The sequence below is a fragment of the Colletes gigas genome, unplaced genomic scaffold (genome assembly GCF_013123115.1).
Source record: "Colletes gigas isolate AHSC1104 unplaced genomic scaffold, ASM1312311v1 Colletes_gigas_Sc00052, whole genome shotgun sequence".
Lineage (NCBI taxonomy): Eukaryota > Metazoa > Arthropoda > Insecta > Hymenoptera > Colletidae > Colletes > Colletes gigas.
In genome coordinates this window covers 434,042-455,456 of record NW_025106681.1, presented here as the reverse complement: position 1 = coordinate 455,456, position 21,415 = coordinate 434,042, and the positions used below count along the sequence as shown (strand labels likewise).

The 21,415-nt window shown below is 38.3% G+C and overlaps 1 protein-coding gene across 1 annotated transcript in view; it reads right to left on the bottom strand.

Moving 5' to 3' along the window:
• Nucleotides 1-9,800, bottom strand: part of LOC122403419 (cone-rod homeobox protein) — a 78,309-nt gene extending 68,509 nt beyond the window's left edge. The window contains exon 1 of the mRNA XM_043406932.1: nucleotides 9,212-9,800. The gene's annotated coding sequence lies outside the window, so the exon portion shown is untranslated. The remainder of the gene's footprint in view (nucleotides 1-9,211) is intronic.
• Between the last annotated feature and the right edge of the window lie 11,615 nt (nucleotides 9,801-21,415).

Genomic DNA, 21,415 nt, shown 5'->3' with positions numbered 1-21,415 from the left:
GTGATTTGAAAAATTCATGATACTCGTTTGTTTCATCCGATAATAAATTTATCTCGCGATCGACTGTATCGTTGACTGTATCGTCGCGTTCGACTGTTTGCCTCGATTATTTCGAAAGCAGCGGAAAATGGCGCAGCGAAACGCCGCGCGGAGGAAAATCTTGGGCAATGTCGAAAGGTGAATCTCGCTCGTCGAGATTTCACGACCTCGTGAATGTCCTCATCCTCTGGTTATGTAGTCATACATACGCGTCTAGAGGAAGTCACCACACCGTGCACGGCGTAGAATAAACGGTCAGTGACGCGCGGTAATGGCCGACATCCTAATCCTGGCCCCCTACAGCTTAATGCCATACACTCCGCAATGATAATGCTGCATGTGCTTTTTGTCATTACCAGTCGCCATGCTATCCCGTAATGAGCACCGCCGCGGGCTCCTTCGCTATTAGGATTCTCGGCCCGGAAGACCTTGCCTCCTCTTCGAACAGAATCCTCCAACCTAGCTGATGGGCCCGATATCCTACAGGTTTATCCAAAAGTACCTTTAGGATGCTCAATAAGAATGCCTGTCCAACGCCACGTTTGTTTCTTGTCGCTTTCTTTTATTTCTCACGTACAATGATTGACAACTTCAAGAATGGAGTCGTATACGATTGAACAGCGTGTTAAAGTTATTAGAATTTATTTTGAAAATCAGTGTTCAATAAAAAATACCCATCGTAAATTACATACGTGATTTTTTCGGCATACATAATCCTCTATCTGAGCAAACAATTTGAAATGCAGTTAAAATATTTGATGAAACTGGATCTGTTCGTGATAAACCAAAGTCTGGCAGACCGAAAACAGCTCGTTCGAACGAAAACGTTGCTGCTGTTCGTGAAAGTGTTGATATTGAACCATCAACGTCAATTCCACGTTCTCAAGAATTCAGTATTTCTTGTGGCAGTTTGTGGCGAATTTTGTATAAAGATTTACAATTTGCATGCTTACAAAATTCAATTAACACAAGAATTGGAAGAATGCGACCATTTGCAACGCAGAAATTCCGCTGACTGGTTGATAGAACATCCTTCGATCGATGCATTGTTTTTACGCAACATCATTTCCAGTGATGAACCTCATTTTACATTGGATGGACACGTCAGTAAGTAAAATTCTCGCGAAAGGTGTAATCGGTGCATTCTTTTTCGAAAACGAGAATGAAGATGCAATTACAGCCAATGGTGCACGTTGTAATGAAACGATTACTGATTATGGCTGAAATTAAATGGAATCGACGAAAGCAATGTTTATTTTCAACAAGACAAAGCTACGCTACACACAACGCGCGAAAACATCACTTTATTGCGATCGAAATTCAATGGTCCATTAATTTCAAGAAACGGTGATGCGAATTGGCCATCTCGTTCGTGTGATTTCACCCCACTGGACCTTTTTCTTTGGGGTTATTTGAAAAGCAAAGTTTAGGCCAACAAACCAGCAACGATTCATAATCTAAATTAGAAATGAAATTGGTGAATTAAGCGAGCAAATATACCAATACGTCATCGAAAATTTGCACGTTCGAATTGATGTCTGTAAACGTGGTCGTGGTGGTCATCTGGTAGATATCGTCATTCACACATAATTCTCATAGATGATACTCGATAATTGAATAAAAAAAATCAATAAAATTCAGAACAGTTTGTTTTTTATTTAAAATGAAACATTCTATAGTCTATTTTGGATAACTCTGTATGAATCATGTTACGGTGCCAAACAGGTGGCAAATTATCGTTAATTTCATACGACAAATTGGCTGATATTTTTAACGGTATCGAGACAACAGAAGCAACAATTGATATTTTCTATAAAGTAATACGACTTCTTTATTTACTTATACATATATACTATTTAACAAGGGCTATCCAAATGACGAAAGAATAATACCACCCACCACTTGAACAAATCTATGAGACTTCCCAAAAAATTAACCAGCCTGGATCATGGAAAAGAGAGTCTTATAATTTGTATTATATCGAAATTTTCTACATTTCTGCAAATCTGTGTTTCGAATGTTATCACGCCAACTACGAATCATTTACTATTTAGTATCTGGGTTAGGTTTTTTACAAAGTAATACGATTTCCTTATTTATAATACCAAAACCCATCAAAACTTTTATGAGTATTAACAGAAATAGCAAAACTATAATTATGTAATAGAAAAAAAGATGATCTGTTTGACAAGGGTCTATCCAAATGACGAAAGAATAATATCACCCTCCACTCAAACGAATAGGACTTACCAAAACAATTAGCCACCTTAGACCCTGAAAAAGAGAATCTTATAATTTGTACTGTATCGAAATTGTCTACATTTTTGCAAATCTGTGTTTTGAAAGTTGTCAGACCAACTAAGTAACTGTTTACTATTTAATGTCTATAATATCGGGGAACGATCGATCGAAAAGGTCGTTTTGAACTTACGTCCGTTACCGTATATGAAACTGATCCACAAAGTATGGAGTCGATGTATGTAGCCCATAATGAAAAGACACTGATTAACGTCTCGCAGTTGTGCGGAAGACGGGAAAACGTGCGGGTTGTCGCGAGTGGATCCGTGTGATCGTCGCAAGAAATGACGTCACAGGTCTTGACCCCCCCATGGTAGATATGTATATAGAGTGGCGTCCCGAGCGTCATCTGCGGGCCCAGAGTAGACGAAGAAAGACGTAGAACACGAGGGAAAGAGAGGTGGCCCGCAGCTGCCGCCCTGGCTGCCAACACAATAATATCTAATTAATTTATTAATGAGGTTAAGTTGGCAGGATTGGACGGCAGACAGCGCGAGCCAGCAGTTCGACCGCGGTTGGGGCCTTTTTCTGGAACGACGTTCTGTTCTCTTTCGCTGCTCGTCGGGAGAATGAATTAAGCTTAATCAAAGCGAACGTGTCGGGCGCGTGTGCGAGCGTACTCGCAGGGCAGCAAGGGCCCTTCGTTCCCTCCTCGTATACCTTCCCTTTTCACCTTTTTTCGGGGTAAAAATTTCGGGATCGGGACCAGAATATGCTCTGGAGCGATACAGTCTTTTATTTCTAATTTTCTTCAGACTGACAGTCAACCCTTCTACAACACTATTAATATTTTAATCCGTGTTAAACAAACTGTAAAAGTAATACAGATCGATTCTGATGGGTCGATCGCGTATCATCAAACTTACTATTATGTATTATTATTGCGGATCTTTATGTAAATTTATATTTTTATTAATAGATATAATGAAAGGGGTGTAGAGGGTTGTCTCGGCCCGTAAATATAATAATTCGTATCTTACTTTAAGCATTTCTTACATTTTTTAAATTTTCCATAAGAGCATAAATATCCGAAGTTTATTTATGAGCCACATTATCATCCATTCAATTCTATATAGTTTTTATTTTTCGAAGTTATTATGCACTTTAATGTAATGGCTGAAAAATAAATCACCTCGTGTCTGTATACAGGGTGTTCCGCAGCGTTTCCGCTTCAAAGACGAAGTCTACGCAAGAAAACAATAACGAAAGCTCGTATACACTATCTTCATGAAAATTGCTTGTAACAGCATGCATTCAAGTGCATTCTGTAGTATTTTGAGAATTAAAATTTCCCATAAACGCATAAATATCCGCAGACTAATTATTATACACGCTAACCCAGTATCGATGGTACAACCGAGGAGGTGATTTTACGCGAACAAAACAAATCGAAACTAAATAATAAAATCGACGGGCGAATAAAAAAAAGAAATTAGTAAATCTCGTTCGATCGAAGCCGCGCGGATCAGCTAGTTAACAAATAAACCAATTCGCGACTCGATCCCCCTCGAAACCAGTTCATTTCGCGATCTTGCGACGGTGAGCCGGGACAGACGCAAAGCCCGGTGAAGTATCATTTGACAAAAATCATACCGCGTTAAGTTTCGACGAGCTTTTCCAACGGGAGCTTTAGCCGTAGACAGCTGCCGCTTGGGCTCCCGGAGGGATTCACCGCGTTGCCTGACGAAAACGAGTTCGGACAGCCGTCCTTATACCCATCATCGTCAACCTCTCTCTCTCTTCGCTGTTCATAAAAATCCCCTTGAACGGTCGGTCGGTTATTACGTGATCATAAAGAGCAGCCGCTTTCCCAACGACGGTATCGCATTGCGCGCGTCGCGACGAATACCGACGCCGTCTTTGATTCCCGGAAGCAGAAGGAAAACTGGGTTCGAGCCGCGCGGGACAGGGAAACACCAACAAACGCGAATCAATGGTTCCTGACAGGACAGTACGAGTTTACAGTAATTTCTTTCAAAGTGTCACGATTCGCCTCGTTCGAACTGGCGCAAAGTTATCCCCGTCGCACAGAACGAAGCAAAATGGCATTTTTCAAAGTAATGAATATTGTTGATTATAGAATTTCTTGATTAAGGCTTCATTCAAAAATTATTAGCAAAATTAAATAAACAAATTTCAAATCATTCTGAAAAAATTATTTTCGGTTGCGGGGTTCAGTTACAACCATTTTTTATGAATAGACATACCCTCAAAATCCTAAGCACTTTCCAGAAAAAAATTCGAGTAAGTTCCTTTTTTCGGCGAAAAAATGTTTTTTCAAATCGTTCTGGAAAATTTATTTTTAGCCGCAGAGATCAATTGTGATCATTTTTAGTGAATAGACATACACCCGAAATCCTACGCACTTTTGAGAAAATAATTTATTACCGAAAATATAATATCTGACCAGAAATGATCTGAATTTCGAAAAATTATTTTCGGTTGCAAGGGTCGATTGCAATCATTTTTTGTCATTACACATACCCCCGAATTCCTACCCACTTTCGAGAAAAGAAATTCATTAGCGAAAATCTGATGTGAGGCGAGAAATGCTTCCGTGAAATTTCATGCGAATCTTTAAAATGTCATAACTCCTGAACGGATTGGAGGATTTTAATGTTTCGAAAGACAAACAACGCGTATATTAGTGGAGAATATGTAGATATTCCAAGAATATTCGAAAAGTTGTTCCTTGGTCCCTTAAAGTGAGAAAACCACCATAAAAATGGTCCAATTTTCAAACGACCATAACTCCTACAATAGTAAGTGAATCTCATTGAAATTTTTGGGGGAAGTGGAGCTCACAGGTATCTACAAAAAAGTATTAAATAACTTTACTGTATGGCGTCAACCAAATTTATTAAAAATCAAAAACGAAGTTTTAAGAAAAATCGACAGGTGGTAGCTGCATAAATTTTTCGGCAACATTGAAAAGTCTTAAATCATTTTGGAAAAATTATTTTCGATTGCAGGGGTCAATTACAATTATTTTTGGTGAATACACATACCCCGAAATCCTACGTACTTTCAAGAAAAAAAATCTTTCTGTGCAAAAATGACCGAAATGCGAATAAAATGAAGCAAAATGACATTTTTGAAAGTAACGAATGTTGTTTAAATGAGTTGCTATATCATTAGTTAATTGTTCAAGGTACAAGAAATCATAAAAATTAACGAGAAAAGTAGTTTTATGTCAACTTTTATTCATTGAAATGATTTGAAAGGTAATGAGAATTGATTGAGTCTGCCGTTAATGTGTACACTTTGGAACTCCATTTTTGATTGAAAATGGTACTTCTGGTGATCGTATAATGAGATAGTAGCATCAGTATTACTTTCCTGATCCTGTTTAAGAACATGCAGAGCTTAAGGATTACAATTTGGCGAAGAAAAATCAGTTTAACTAACTTTCATTCTCATTATAAAAAACAGCAACACGGATACACATGCTTGTTTTGCATGGGAATGATTTATGAATATGTCTACGTTAATATTCGAAAAGAAAATCTTGCAGAAGTTTGCTGAAGAAAAAGAAAATCGTGATTTAAGTGTAAGAGACTTGTTCTGAATTTATTACGTTGGTGTTCGCATTTTGCATAGTTGCAATTAATTCTGAATTTGTACTATCAAAAATATTTTCAATCTGATCAGCAATTAAATGTACACATACGTATAGAGTTATTGTTTCCAATAAATAACATTGCAACGTTATTAGCTGCTTCATTCAGATCCTTATATTTCTCTTTCTGATACAAACTTGAAAAAAACTAAAAATAAGATATCATCTGATGTTTGGATAATGCTGTTAGAAACTAAATCGTTTTTATGCAAAATTGTTTCTCTCCGTTCGTTGCAAAGTCGAGCTTAGTTCGCTTGCATTTAACAGATCGTAGTTATCGAACGAATTTCATTATCTAACATTGCATTTCAAACGACCTTGGGCTCTGGTCTCCCTATAACCAATCATGCTCCCACCTGCGTGCCTTATTTAATTTACGAGTACATTATACCTCTTCCACCGACTTATCGATGATACCATTAAGATATCGATATTATTACTAAGTGTTATAACGCAATAGAGAGTTCATAAGCCCGTTAACGGTTGCTAACGACGTCAGCGTGAACTATTTTGCAGACCCTTGATTTTCATCCTATCTTAAAGGCCCTGTGTATTGTTAAAAAACATAACTTTCAATTTACAACTTCGAAGTGAATGGATTACGAGTCTATTCAGCCATCAAACGAATAACCTACAGCAATTTCATGCAATATTAACCATTAGAATGCACTATTGTCTAAAAATGATTCCACCGTTTAAACCGAACATATTATTAATTCTCGTATTGCGTTTGACAATATCTTGCAGTTTCCAAACTATCGCGCTCGAGACGTTCAGACTGCAATCCGACGGACGGGAAACTGGAAACTCGCTCGAAGTTAATTTTAAATAAATTTGTTTTACAAATACTTCGCGAAAAATGACGCACACGGTTGTTTGTTCATCGCGGTCTACATCCGTCGTTGTAAAATCGTGGCACTAAAAAGTATAAATTAAACAAGAGTAAGGAAATAGCGGCGTAACAGCTTCGAAGAAAGCTATTCTAAACTTGTAAATTAAAACTCGTAATTTATTAGTATATTAATTCGTATTATCTAGAATTAACAATTTCTAGCAACACGATTGTAACAAAATGATTGAAACACTTGCTTCTTCCTAATATCATCCAATTTTCTCAAGCACCCCATCAAACATAATTGAAAAAATAGCCAAATGCCATTACAGCGAGTTCAAATCGATAGATTAACTCGGTTCAAACCAGTTATGGTTCAAGAAATCCCTTATTGAATTAATTTATTTCCAGCTATGCTAGAATAATTTTGCATCTTTCAAACCACAACCAAATAACTTTCCTCCCTTAGAAGATAGCACAAACTATTCTCGATCAATGCAATTGTTCACCCGAAATTCGAATAACGAATAAAACGAACACAAACAACTACGCATCCCACGCTGGTTACATGAAAATACAGGGTGTTCCGCACATTTCCGTATACACTTCAGCAGTTCTATAAGTAAAACTAAGACTAAAATGTTATATAAGAAAAAATCTAGAAATGCTTGTTAAGAACTTATGACAAAAATATGAACTGTGAAACTCGGTTGAGATTCAGCACATTAAAATAAGAAAAAAAATTTATAATAAAATGAAATCAATCGCAAGCATTCGATATCGTGAGTTTCTTTGCAATTTACTAAACATAAACTTGAACAATAAAATTTTATGGCAACAAAAAGTTAGCATCGAAGAAAGAATACTTCAGATAGAAGATAAACGATAGAAACTAAACTCTGATGAAGAAATGTTTAAAAATATTTGTTCGTGCCTCGACTAGCAGTTGCTCTCTTCAAACAAAATGTTAGTAAATTTGTTTGTTCAGTGAAAAAAAACATCACATTTCATATTTTTCTCATAACTTCTTAACAAAGCATTTATGAATTTTTTGTTATATAACACTTTAGTCTTAGTTAGACGAGTCAGAGTCGTTATTGTACGACAAGAGGTTTAGGGGGGAAATCACTGTGATGGATTGAAAATATTGATATTTTTTTTTGATATCTTTTCAATGTTTTAGAGATGAGCTCGTAAAATATTAAAGTAAAATTCCCAAAAATAACAAAATTACAGAAGATTTAATAGATGTAGAACATACTACATATATAGTATGTGTAACGCTTGAAGCTAACTACATATTCTTTATTTCGAGGGATTCATTTGCAACTCTTATTATTTCTGCTGTGGTAAAGGTTTCATATGAATGGGAAGTGTTTTGGAGTTTTATGTTTGGAAGAGATAACTATGTGAATCAAGAGTATTTAGTCTAAAGTGATAAGTGGTGTGAATCAAATGTACCGATACATGACTAAAGTGCTCCAACTGGCAACTTATTTAGCCGTAATCCAATTTAACGATGGCTATTCAGGATTATTACAAATAATAAAGGTCCTCGATATTAAAATTGGACCACAGGCAAACGCATATCGACGCAAACAGGGCACGCTTCGGCTTTCTGTTGCTCAGCGAAAACACAAAACAGCGACGCATGCCGTTCGGTTGAAGGAAAAAGGAGATATAAATGAAGGAGATGACGATGATCTTTCTACAGAGGATACGTTTTAGGGTCCTGAAGTGGATGCCCTTTAGAAAGTTTAAAAACTCCAACGTTATTTCACAGATAATTTGGTGCAAAACTTGTTTTACTCAAAATCACATTTTTCAAACTGGGCGGCTCAATAACTCAGTCACTTTTCATCCGATTTACTTAAAATTTTGTATGGTGATTCCTAATACTATTCTCTTCAGTTGCATTTACGGAATTTTCGATCGAATAATTAGTTTCGACGTGGTGTTAAAAGAAATATTGATTTTGTCACGGTGTTCGAAGATTCTTCCTTCAAACTTCCACCATTTTATAATAAACAATTATTTTTTTAAATCCGGTACCGAAGCTACCGTCTTAAAGTTTAAGAAAATTGCATGTTTCACAACTCGCAGTAGAAAATTACACGTCCACCCGTTTCTAACAAATTTTAGAAGCCCTCTCACGCTGGTTCCTACTATGTCTATAATAATTAATATTTTTATACGAAATTATTACAGGAAGTTGTTCAAGAAACGTACTTTCGAAAAACATTAAACATTTATCAGAAAAAGTTTCATAGTTACGGCCTAAAAATTCTTGAAAATTGCTTTTCACCGTGGTTTCCTCCCTTAATACAAACAATAGAAAGTAATTTTATTTCACCGACCAGTAAAATACCGTACTCGCGATCGTTTCAGTTTCCTGTAACCTAAGGACGGGACAAATATCATACCTTGACCAGTGGTGGACTGTGCGCTGGTGGATGATAGTGTCCCGAAGAAGGGCTCGCGGGCGGCCCCGCGCCCCCGGGCGAAATGGTACCGCCTCCGGGGGTGAGAATCCTGGACTCGTGGCTGAACAACACTTTCCTGATTTCCTCCGCACCCTCGCGGACCACCGTCGACCTACGGAGCCGCTTTTTTCGACCGAAACGATCGTGATCTCCACAATCTACCTGAACCGCGCGATCCCGTGAAGCCTGATCACTGTCCGAGTCTGAAAGCACGACTCGAGAGTCTGTCTCGTTCCTCACTGGCACCGGTTGTCGTCGAATAATTCGACGAACGAGCAGTTTACCGTCGACACTCGTGAAACATCGGACTAGCGTTGCTCGATCTCGCCCGTCTTCGAGCGCGCCGATTTTTAAACACAGGCTCGTGGCTAACTCTTGAAGGGTAGTCTTGGGTATCCTTCGGAGTAATACCGTTTCAACGATCCTCGAAAGTCTATCTAGAGTCTACAGTAGAGGCAGAAACTTCAGAGTCCAGAAACGGAAGAAGGAGAAAGAGTACGGTTCCTGGAGCCAACCGATCGCGGTCGAAGAGGACACAATCGAAGGCATAATCTTGCTCGAGCCTCGACGAAGGAAACACGTTCTACTTCCGCCACTGGGGTTCCCCGATCCTTCGTGAATACATATTCGGGGTAAAATTCCTTCCTCGGTTAGGATCCCTGTCTGACCAGGTTTTCAGTAAACGATCGAAGAGAAACTTCCACTCTGGAACGCGTCCGGTTGAGAGTAAAACTATCACTGATCTCGAGTCTGACAGTAACCGTGAATCGCGGGTATATCGTGGAGGCCGACAAAACCGGAGGTATCGCGTTCGAACCGTCCAAGAAGGTCCCAGCTGGATTGTGTCGCGTTCGGTGTCGCGTTAGACAGCCGTGGAAAGCGTGCTCGATAGGCGGAACCACGCAGGCGTCGAGCAGCTCGCGAGGCGTGGTCTACGATCTCTTCTCTTTATTCGACCATAGCTGGCGATCGTCTCTCTACGACGTTCCGTGCGGGGATGGTGGAGCCACCACGTGGTTTTATTGGCCAAATAACGCGTACGACAAACATCCCTGCTTCTGTGCGGAGTGTCTCCCTGTGTTGTAACTCACCCTCGCTCTGGCTACGCGTAGCCCTTTGGACGAGAGGAGAGGCAATAGTCGTCATGGTGTAAATCGTGTTTACCCCTCGTCCATAGTGATTCTCGTGTGTATCAGCTACCGACGCTCCACCTCGAGTTATATCCTCTACGCTCGGCTCGCCGCTTCGTTCTACGCTCGTTTTCCTTTTATCGCTTTTTCTTTCGCCTTCTCTCTTCTCTTCCGCGACACGCTTGTCCTCGAGGCGGTTACCTCCTCCCGGCTGTTTCTTGGACGCCGCTACGCGATACGCGTTTCAACCGTGACGTTTGGCTACCAGACGGATTCGTCACTTCTCTAACCTACGAGCTTCCACCGTAATACAAACACCTTTTGTTTCTTCGCGGTTCTTGCGCTCGCGTCTTCTTACGTCAGTCTTAACGTTTACTATTGGACATACATAGATGGTGGAATGAAAATAAAACATACAGTTCAAATATCTTTTTAAATTAAACTTTGTCTTTATTTGAAACGCTTGGAAGGGCGCATCTGTTCAATTCGAAAGAAACTGCCAGAATGAAGAAAGGTCAATGACACCGAATCGGTCCTATTCGTTGTCTGAATAAGCCAAGGAAAAGACACGGCTGCACCCTCTTGACTTGTGTCTCGAAAAATGAAACGCAACACGTACGTCGATGGTTTTTGTGAATAAAAGAAAACTTTCTCTTTTTGAAAGAGACAAACCAACGTTTTCGAAGGATCCGGCGGCGAAGACGTTCCACCGATATTCGTTAAATTGTTGAGAATAAGCATTGCATGCATATATTTTTAATGAAAATTTTTATCCTTTGATGCAGTCCCTTGCAAAGGTCAGTACTACATGAGGAGGACACTCGTTTATTGCACCCCCTGAGCGTCTCATTTTTTTTAACCAACCCTCAAGCTCAGTCAGCAGAAAACCATCAAGCTAAGAACAGCATTTTCGTTTTGTAAAACTACATACTTGAGTCGAAACTCTGTCGTATTTATTTAGCAAATAAACATTCAACACAAATATTCTACCAAAATAGACTATAGGAAGTTCTTTTTTAAAGAAAAAACTGGGTTGTTCGTAAAGTAGTTTCGTTTTCTTATCAACAGAGACGTTAATTGTATTTTCAACCAGCCAACATTATTCTAAATCATATTCTTATTATATATTTTCACAGTTGACACTTCATGGCGTGTTTGTAAAACATTTTGTTCGATTGTATTTTTTTGGTATCCCGTCAAATATGAAAAATCAAAGATTTTTTTATTACAGAAAAGGTAAGAATGCTGTTCGAGCAAGAATACAATTTTGTGACGTGTATGGAGATATTTTAACAGAATGGCAGTGTCAAAACTCGTTCGCAAATGTTTTCGTTCGAACGAGCTGTTTTTGGTTTGTCAGACTTTCGTTTATCACGAACAGATCCAGTTTCATCAAATATTTTAACCAAATTTCGAATTGTTTGCTCAGATGGACGATTATGTATAAAAAATCACGTATGTAATTTACGATGGGTATTTTTTATTGAACACTGATTTTCAAAATAAATTTTAATAACTTTAACACGCTCTTCGATCGTATACAACTCCATTGTTGAAATTGTCTATCATTGTAGGTTAGAAATAAAAGAAAGTGAAAAGGAACGAACATGGCGTTTGACAGATATTCTCATTCAACATCCTAAAGGTACTTTTGGATAACCTTGTATCTCGACCCTTGGTCATTTCCAACGCGTTCGAAATCTAGCTTATTTGTACCCACTAGACCTTATTTTTGATTATCGAAATTTTTATGGATAACCTCTTGATTTGGATTTGTTCAACTTGATAAAAAAATAATTTCTGCAAAAGGGAATGTCAATAGTACAATGGAAAAGGGTGGCACAGTTGTTAAAAGTTTGGGAATTTCTGTAATTTTACTCCAATTCTATCTGTAACACTATTTTAAAATTTCGCTTTGAAACACGTTGCAAGAATATTTATTCTAACTTGATTCTTTTCACCCAGCTTTCGAACCGTCTGAACATTCTATGGAAAAAGGTTAAAATTCTTTATCAATATCTTCTGTAGAGATCGTCGTTCATTTTCTAACTGCGTCGAGGGTTTTCTTGCTAGCGTTTCTGACCGTACCGTCTCAATATGGATCGAGACGTTCATGGTCTACCTGTACGTCTTCGTTCCGTAGTCGACCCCGATTGCTAAAATCTCTGAACCATGCTTCTTATTGCAGGGGCAGAAGGCGCTTATCGAATTTTATTTATTCTCCGAAACTCTCGTTACGTTTGGACGATAGAATGTCGATTTTTAAAATAAAGTTGCACTATCTGATAGCGATAGTTGGCCCTCGACTAGTTAAAGTACACTTAATACATGAAATTAATGTTCTAACCTAATAAGCATTATATCATTAACAATAACAAATAGTTAGTGAAACAAGAATACCACGCTAGAAGAATATATGTTCTTCCTATATAATGGTTCAATCGTAATCAATTTAGAATCCCGCAGAGAAGAATGTTCGAAAATTGATGGTTCGGTTTCGTAAAGGAAAATCATTCCATAAATATCATACGTATATAAATCGATGGCAGTTAACTGGATATTTTCGATAGAAGCTGTATCAAATAGGGTGGACAGGGTATGAGATTCCCGACTATGTAGTTACGCTTAGTACATGTATTCTGTGTGCACCGTGTACATAGTTCGAAAGCATGGCGTGGTGTAATCTAGTCACCACGAAACAAGATTATTCTCCTAACTCAGCGTCTAGCTCTTTCTCTCCCTTGTTCCCTCTCCCTTTCCCGATTTCTTCCTTCCACGTTCTTCAATTGCTTCAGTCGAGTTTCAGTTTCGCTGCCTCCAACAATAAATACTCGCCCCCCACCTTCGTAACTACCCTTATTTTCGCGTTCACCTTGTATCCCGTTTCGTCGTTCCGCCGTTGATATTCTACTCGTGGTTATCTTTACATTTCCGTATCAGTAATGTGTTTACCGGAACGCTAGAATTTCGATAGCAATGTTTCCCCTTCGAATCAATGACATCCGGCAGTGTTTTCCTATCGCATCGACTTATGTGCGCTCTCAGGCATCGAAAATCGTAGTATCCCCGAAGGGTTGGAAGAATCGAATAGAAAGAGAATATATGGACAAGGATAAGTGCGTGCTCGACGTTGCTATTCGACTCGAAACCGTCATTCGGCGATGCTTCTACGTTTTTGCGAGCGATATACGAGAATCTTGAATTCCGGGCAAAGTGCGATTCGATAGGGGATGAAATTGGAGTCGATCAAACCCGGGGAAATCGCGGAAAAATCGAGACACCTGATTTCTTCTATCAGATTGCATTCCTATCCGTTTCTTTCTCCTATAATTTTTATTTATTCGTGTGTTCTTAGAAAACTTGTTCGAAACTGCGATAACCTGATGAATATACAGGGTGTTCGGCCACCCCTAGGAAAAATGTTAATGGGAGATTCTAGAGGCCATAATAAGACGAAAATCAAGAATATCAATTTATTGACTGACATTTCGTTAAAAAGTTATTAAAAAATTAAATTAAAAAATTTCAAATCATTCTGACCAAAATTATTTTTAATTGCGGAGGTCAATAATTTATTACCGAAAATATAATATCTGACCAGAAATGATCTGAATTTCGAAAAATTATTTTCGGTTGCAAGGGTCGATTGCAATCATTTTTTGTCATTACACATGCCCCCGAAATCCTACCCACTTTCGAGAAAAGAAATTCATTAGCGAAAATCTGATGTGAGGCGAGAAATGCTTCCGTGAAATTTCATGCGAATCTTTAAAATGTCATAACTCCTGAACGGATTGGAGGATTTTAATGTTTCGAAAGACAAACAACGCGTATATTAGTGGAGAATATGTAGATATTCCAAGAATATTCGAAAAGTTGTTCCTTGGTCCCTTAAAGTGAGAAAACCACCATAAAAATGGTCCAATTTTCAAACGACCATAACTCCTACAATAGTAAGTGAATCTCATTGAAATTTTTTTGAAGTGGAGCTCACAGGTATCTACAAAAAAAGTATTAAATAACTTTACTGTATGGCGTCAACCAAATTTATTAAAAATCAAAAACGAAGTTTTAAGAAAAATCGACAGGTGGTAGCTGCATAAATTTTTCGGCAACATTGAAAAGTCTTAAATCATTTTGGAAAAATTATTTTCGATTGCAGGGGTCAATTACAATTATTTTTGGTGAATACACATACACCAGAAATCCTACGCAGTTTCGTGAAAAAAATTCTTTATCAAGAATATAATGTCTGACCATAAATGAAATTTCATGCCAAATCCCTTTCATGCAAATCTTTAAAATGTCATAACTCCTGAATGGATTGGACGATTTTGATGTTTCAAAATGCAAACAATGCGTATTTTGATGAGGAATTTGTGAAAATTCAAAAAAAAATTGGAAATGTTATTCCCTGACCACGTAAAATGAGAAAAACCCTATAAAAATGGTCCAATTTTCGAATAGCCATAACCCATACAATAGTGAATATATTTCAATGAAACTTTTTTCTTAAGTAGAGCTCATGGGTACCTACAAAAAAATATTAAACAACTTTTCTATAGGGCATCAAATAAAATGACTAAAAATCAAAAACAAATTTTTAAGAAAAATCGGCAGGGGGGAAACACGTGCACAAAGAAAAGTATTCGACACTAGGGCAACTAACCTTAATTAAATTAAATATTCCCCGACAATAACACTGTTGCACGAATACGGCCGAGATGTCCTAACGGATAACGACAACGAAGCCATCTCCGTCGCAACGATAATGCCCCGAGCGTTCAGATTTCCGATCGAGTGCCCGCATCAGGGTTCTACCATGCCGTAGAATTCGTCCGTGATCCTTGTCATTAAATACAAGGGTCGTTCAATAAGTCCTTAGAAAAAGATAGAAAAACAAATTATTTTAGAAAGATTTTTTTTATTTTTCAACATAATCTCCTGTTAGCTCTATACACTTTTTCAAGCGTTTCTCCAACTTTTTTAAGGCATCTAAAAAGTAAGATTTCGGAAGGTCCTCAAAGTAGGTATCTATTTGGGCGGTGATCTCCTCGTTCGACGTGAACTTTTTTTAAGTTTGGAAATAAAAAAGTCACTGGGGGCCAAATTCGGTGAATACGATGGATGTTGTAATAATTCTCTGATTTTAATTTTAATAATTATACAGGTATGCTCCCGTGCATTGTCTTGATGCAAGAGGAAGTTTCTTGCTTTGATCGACAATAAAAATGAAACCATGTGGTGGATATAACTGAGACTTTAACAGCTGTCTAGTGAGTCATGATGCTTACTAAAAACAAACCATTTTCGATGCTACGAGTGTCAGGTCTTGGATTATCTAAGGGCTTGTTGAACGACCCTCGTACTTAACTCCGATGGCATCCGTGTTGGCTGGTCCGTTTCGCCTGGATCGTTTTCCTCGCGTTCGAACGCGGCCGCCTAAAATGATTCCGCCACGTGCGGAAGTAACCGGGTGCATCGTCGTTGAGGTTGCTCGGTCGCGGTCTCCCCCCGCCCCCGCCCCCGTCGTCCCACCTAGAATTTCAGCGACGCGGGGAAGAGGCAGAAGTTGTTTAATAAAATAACCTCGTTACGCCGCAGTCATAGGAGGGCAAGAGGAGCGGGTTGCGGGGCCGTCACACGAGGGGGTGCGAGAGGATCCGTCGGAGTGTAAAAGACTGAGTCGAACCGTGGCTGACGGGGGGATGGCTAATGTAGCAGCGGTGGCTGCTTGCCTTGGCTGCCAGTAGAAAACGAGCAGACCAGATGAACGAACAGGGTGGTCGAGGGGGCGTTGGGGGGTTACTGCGGATCGTCGAAAGGGGGAGCACGGAGGGGGACGACCATGAGAGAGAGAGAGAGAGAGAGAGAGAGAGAGGTCCGCGGGAGGGGTACTAATACATAAAGTAGCTTAAAGTAGAAAATTGTGGAAGCGTCGTGATGCCTGGTGATTGCGTTACCTCCGGGGCTTTGATTTAAAATGCAACGAGGGGCCAACCAGGCGCCGTGGGTGGGGGTGTCGGAGAAAACGGGACGAGCTGGGGGCTGAGCGGGGGCGGCTGGGAAGGATGGTTCCTGCCTGGGAGCCATGTTCCTCCTGCGGGAACGTCAGCCAGCCTCTGGTATGGAAGAGCAAAAGGGACGGCGGGGAGAAAGAGAGCGAAGAAGGGCAGAAAGAAGAAGGTGGTGGTGGTGGTGGTGGTAGTGGTGGTGGCGGCGGGTTAGTGGTTGTGCCGGGAGCGTAGGGGTTGCTGGAAGCTTCCACGTCGAAGGGCAAGGGGCTGGAATTCTTTCCTGAAACGCGCCGGATCGACTGCTTTGTTGCTCCATCCTTTTATTTGCCTCCCCTCCCGCGCTAACAACTTCGACGCGGGGGCAATAATGCCTTGCGTTGGGTCAACCTTTTTATCATTCGCTTCTACGTTCAACTTCTTTGTTCCCGCGGTTTATTCGCGACAGCGAAATCGTAGGAATTTCTGTCCGCTTCTTTTTCGCTTTGCGACCTGCAGCCGGGGGATTGAAAACTGTTACGATATCGAGTCTCGAAACGGGTACGTGTTACGACGAGATATTATACAGGGTGTCTCGTAGCATGTGGGACCCACTTCAGGACTAAATTCTACACGTGAAAACAATAAAAAAAAGTCCTATTCGACCTTGTTTCCGAGCTATGACGAGTTGTATGTTAGTATAATTACTGGTTTCGCAACTATGTAATTGCGGATTTCACTGATGGATGGCTTTAGTTTAATTATTACATATTTGTATGTATTTTTATAGACCTAGAAACTTACTAGAGAATTTATAGTTACAGTCAGCCGTCTAAGATCGAATCGCTATAACTCAGCAGAATCTCTAGCTAGATTAGGTATAATTGAATGTACCTACCCCACGCAAGACATCGGTCATATAATATGGAAATGGCGACTATTAACCCATTCTAGAGATAGTATGATTTCTAAACTGGAAAATGCAAACTTCAAGCCTCCATATGACATATATATAATTTTTTGGAAGGACCTAATGTACAAGCACTTAAGATTATCCATGAGTTTCTTGATAATCGTAACATTAGATTATAATTATGGTTTATTGTAATATTAAGTTACAAATGTGATCTGTAAAAGCTAGCTAAAAGACATATACATGGATGTGATGTTAATAAATATAAAAATGTATTATAAGTTTGCTGCAATGCATGAATATGTGTAGTAGATAAGATAAAGAATGTATCACTCTGTATACATACATTCTATTTGTTTACCTGTGGATCTGAGGAAGACCTAAGGCTTATTAATAAAAAAAAATTTCAATTACTTAGTTGCCAAACCAATATTTCGAAAGATATTAACGATTGAACTACAGGACATAATTGTATAAGGCTTCCATAAAATTCGAACAATTTCTGGACAAATCGGAAAGGGTAAGAAAGTTGATAAAACGTCTCCAGGCCTTATTTCGAACATTTGTTGCTAAGGTGAGCAAACACGGTGTGTTAACCTCTTGATGTGCGATTTAATTTCAAATAATTTGTCAAACCTGTTCTATTTAATTTTTTTTAAATTTCTTCGTACAAAGAATAGATTAGTTTTATGAATACTTCGTAAGTGTAAAAATGTGTTGATTTAATACATAAAACTTGATGGCTAGTGAGTGGCCTCGTGATTGTAAAACTTGACAAGAACTTATATCGAATAGGACTCTTTTTATTGTTTCCATGTGTAAAATCTAGTCCTGAAGCGGGCCCCACATGCTACGGGACACCCTGTATATTCAATTACAACTTTTCCGGTTCCATAAGGATTCGAAAACGATAACTATATGATTTCCATTTCAAACTTTTGAAATAAATAAAATTCCAAAAAGTTATTTTCATTCTCGAAAGTGCGCCAATGCTCTGTCGAACCGATGCAACGTTGCTTTAAATAGAGCGAAGCACACAAACGAGGTCAGATCGTTGACAGAGTCAGTGTCCTTTTAATAAATTGCTCTCGTAAAATAATTAGACGTAAACACGGTGTTTTAAGGGCGAAAAGCCACGTAGGGGTGGTTCGTAACCTGATAGAACAGCCTCTGAATGACGTAGGATAGACGGCTCGAGACTTAAGGTTCCCGTTGGTGCTACAGGGGTGAATTTAGGGGCGATAGATGATTTAGCGCGGCGTTGCTCGTGTCACCGTATCAAACATCCAAGGAAGTTGTCAATTCGAAGAAGAACCCGACATTTTTTCTTTTTCCAAAGCTACTACAGGTTTCTCCAATAGAACTTTGAATCCAAATAGAACGAAAACTACAAAAGACAATCTATGTAGTTACTTTAGACTAATCTAGTCTACTTTAACTCCTTGCCTTACGATATAATTTCCGACTGTGCGTGCCAAAAGCGACACCATGGTTTGACCCGATAGACTTATCACGTCTCTGAGACGTAATTGTAAGCTAAGGGGCTAAAGTAGATTGTATGACATTGTAGGGTTTGAATTTAAAAAATCATATTTGAAAACTTTATTATACCCGTCGCGATCCGAACGAGGGAATCAAACGACCGCGAATGGCACGATAGGTGTCGAATATGATGAACCTAGTTTGTTAGACCGCAACTCGAACGCGGATAAGAAAAATGACCAGACGAATGGCGGATCCTTTACCGGAGGAATTCGAGTGTCAATCCATATCTCTTTCTCCTCTGATCCCTTCATCCTCGGGGACTTGGACACAGAGGGAACGCGAGACGGGAAGAGGATCAACGCCGGAGTCTTGGCATTCGGAGGGTGCAGAAAATGAGAGCACAGGAAGGGTGGAATTAGAGAAAAAGCACAAAGAACGCTGGTATGAACTTCCTGACGCAGATTGACGTTCGGATGGATGTGGAATGCGTTGAGAAATTGTTTGCCTCGAAGATATCGGGAAACGCAGTTCAATCTCATTATTTCTTAACTATTGGATCGCTGCAGGGATTTCTACGAATATTCTATAACACTAATGTACTATATTTAGTATCGAAACGAGTTCGCGTTCGTCCAGCTTCATTGATTTCTACAGGCAGTAAAGCCTCGTTTAAAAAAGAATAAGATGAAAATATTTAAAAAGTATTTATCTATATTTCTTTTTTTTTTAATTATTAACCCCGTGCGCTCACATTTATATTTGAAAAGGCTACCAATCAACTCGGAATTTCTTTTCATACGCGATCAAAATGAAAACATTTTTATGGGAAAATGTTAGCTTGACGGTTCAGAAGAAAAAATTAGAAAACTACAGAAACTTAATCTGCATCTTACCCCCTCTTGAACAGCGAGAATCTATGTAATATGTGTACATAAATTTTGGTATTTCAAAATATTTGAAAAATAAATAAAACTAACTTCTAAATTGGAAGGAACACATAGGACACGCAGGAACTGTACTAAATAAAATATGATGCTTCGGTATATTTTTTATTACCAGCCTTTATGAATGTACGAAATATAGTTCCAATATTACCCTCGAAAACACAATCTTGTATTACAATTTTTTATTTTAATTCGATGATTTTTTTTTTATAAACGAATGACCTCGGGAACAAAACCAATTAGCCAGGACAAAAGAGAAAAAATCTTTTATCATTTATTTATTTATTTTATTTTATATATACACATACATTTAAGCAGAAACTGAAAAAAAACATTGTAACAAGGGTTCCTAGAATGAAATACTAATGTAAATATGTGTATAATAATAAAATGCGAAAGGTTAATATACATTTTCCGCATTTTCTTAGACTTTAGAATTTTAACGTCTTAGTAAAATGTTAAGTCGACGTACGAAGAATTGACAAAATTACGGGAGTTCGAAGAAGACTGTTGCAGCAAAAAGTGGCGATTGGAAACTTTAAAGTCGTTTGTCTCGAAACCACATTTATCAAGTTCCGAAAAGTGATCTCTGAAAAACTGATAAACCTTTCGACTCAAAAGTTTGGCAACCTTTAGAAAAGACGTCCCACAGTATGCAAAAATGGCCAAAACGCGGACAAAATATGAAATCGATCTTTAATTTGTACGAAAATTAGTACATTAGGGTTTTTGCGGTCATTGATTACGAATCTAACATCAAATTAATGTTTCAAGTAACCATTCATTAATAAAAAATATTTTCAATATGAAATAATGAATTTTTAAATTTGCTATTAATAAGATATTAAAGCACAAAATGATACAATTGAGAAACAAACGGTATATTGAAAAACTGATAATATTTATAGTTCATCTGCTTAAACCATAACTATGTAGAACAGGTATTGTTTAATGTATAAAGTATATGTAAAAGACACATTTACATATATAGATATTTTTCAATAAAAACACAACAATAACAATTAAATATGTTAATATTAATGGTAACAGTAAATAACTATAAAAGAATGTTTATTCAAACAAAAACTGTACAAAAATATTCAGTACTTTTATCTAAACGTGCATTAGTATCTCAACTTCGTACAGACAATTTAGAAACTACGTCGAAATTTTTTAATTTTCATCGGGTAGAAGATAAAACGCCCTTGAAAACGAATTTTGTTTCAAATCGAAATAAACAATTTATGATTCAGTTTTATCGTACACTAGTTGCACGATCAATAAGAATTGCTGAAACTTCTTTGGATACATAAAGTTAAAGTAAATATCATAATAAACATAGAAGATGGCATAAATTATAATATGCGATATGTTCATTGGATAGAGGATGAAATGCCCTTTAAAACGAGCGTTCAAACAAGTCGATAGCGTAATTAGTTCCGGAGATATAGCGATTTCAATTTCAAGTCGATGCGGTGGCTAATTCCAGAGATAAGGTTTGTTTACGTTTCATTGTTTACGTCGTGGGTTCATTGATCTCCCGCGCGTAAATAGTAAACAGTCACTCCGTCACGACTCACGTGCGAGAGAGAGGTCCGTCGCGACGCGTTAGACGGAGACAGAGATAGTCGAATTAAAAAAATTACCCGTTTACATAAATTACGATATCTCGAAAACGA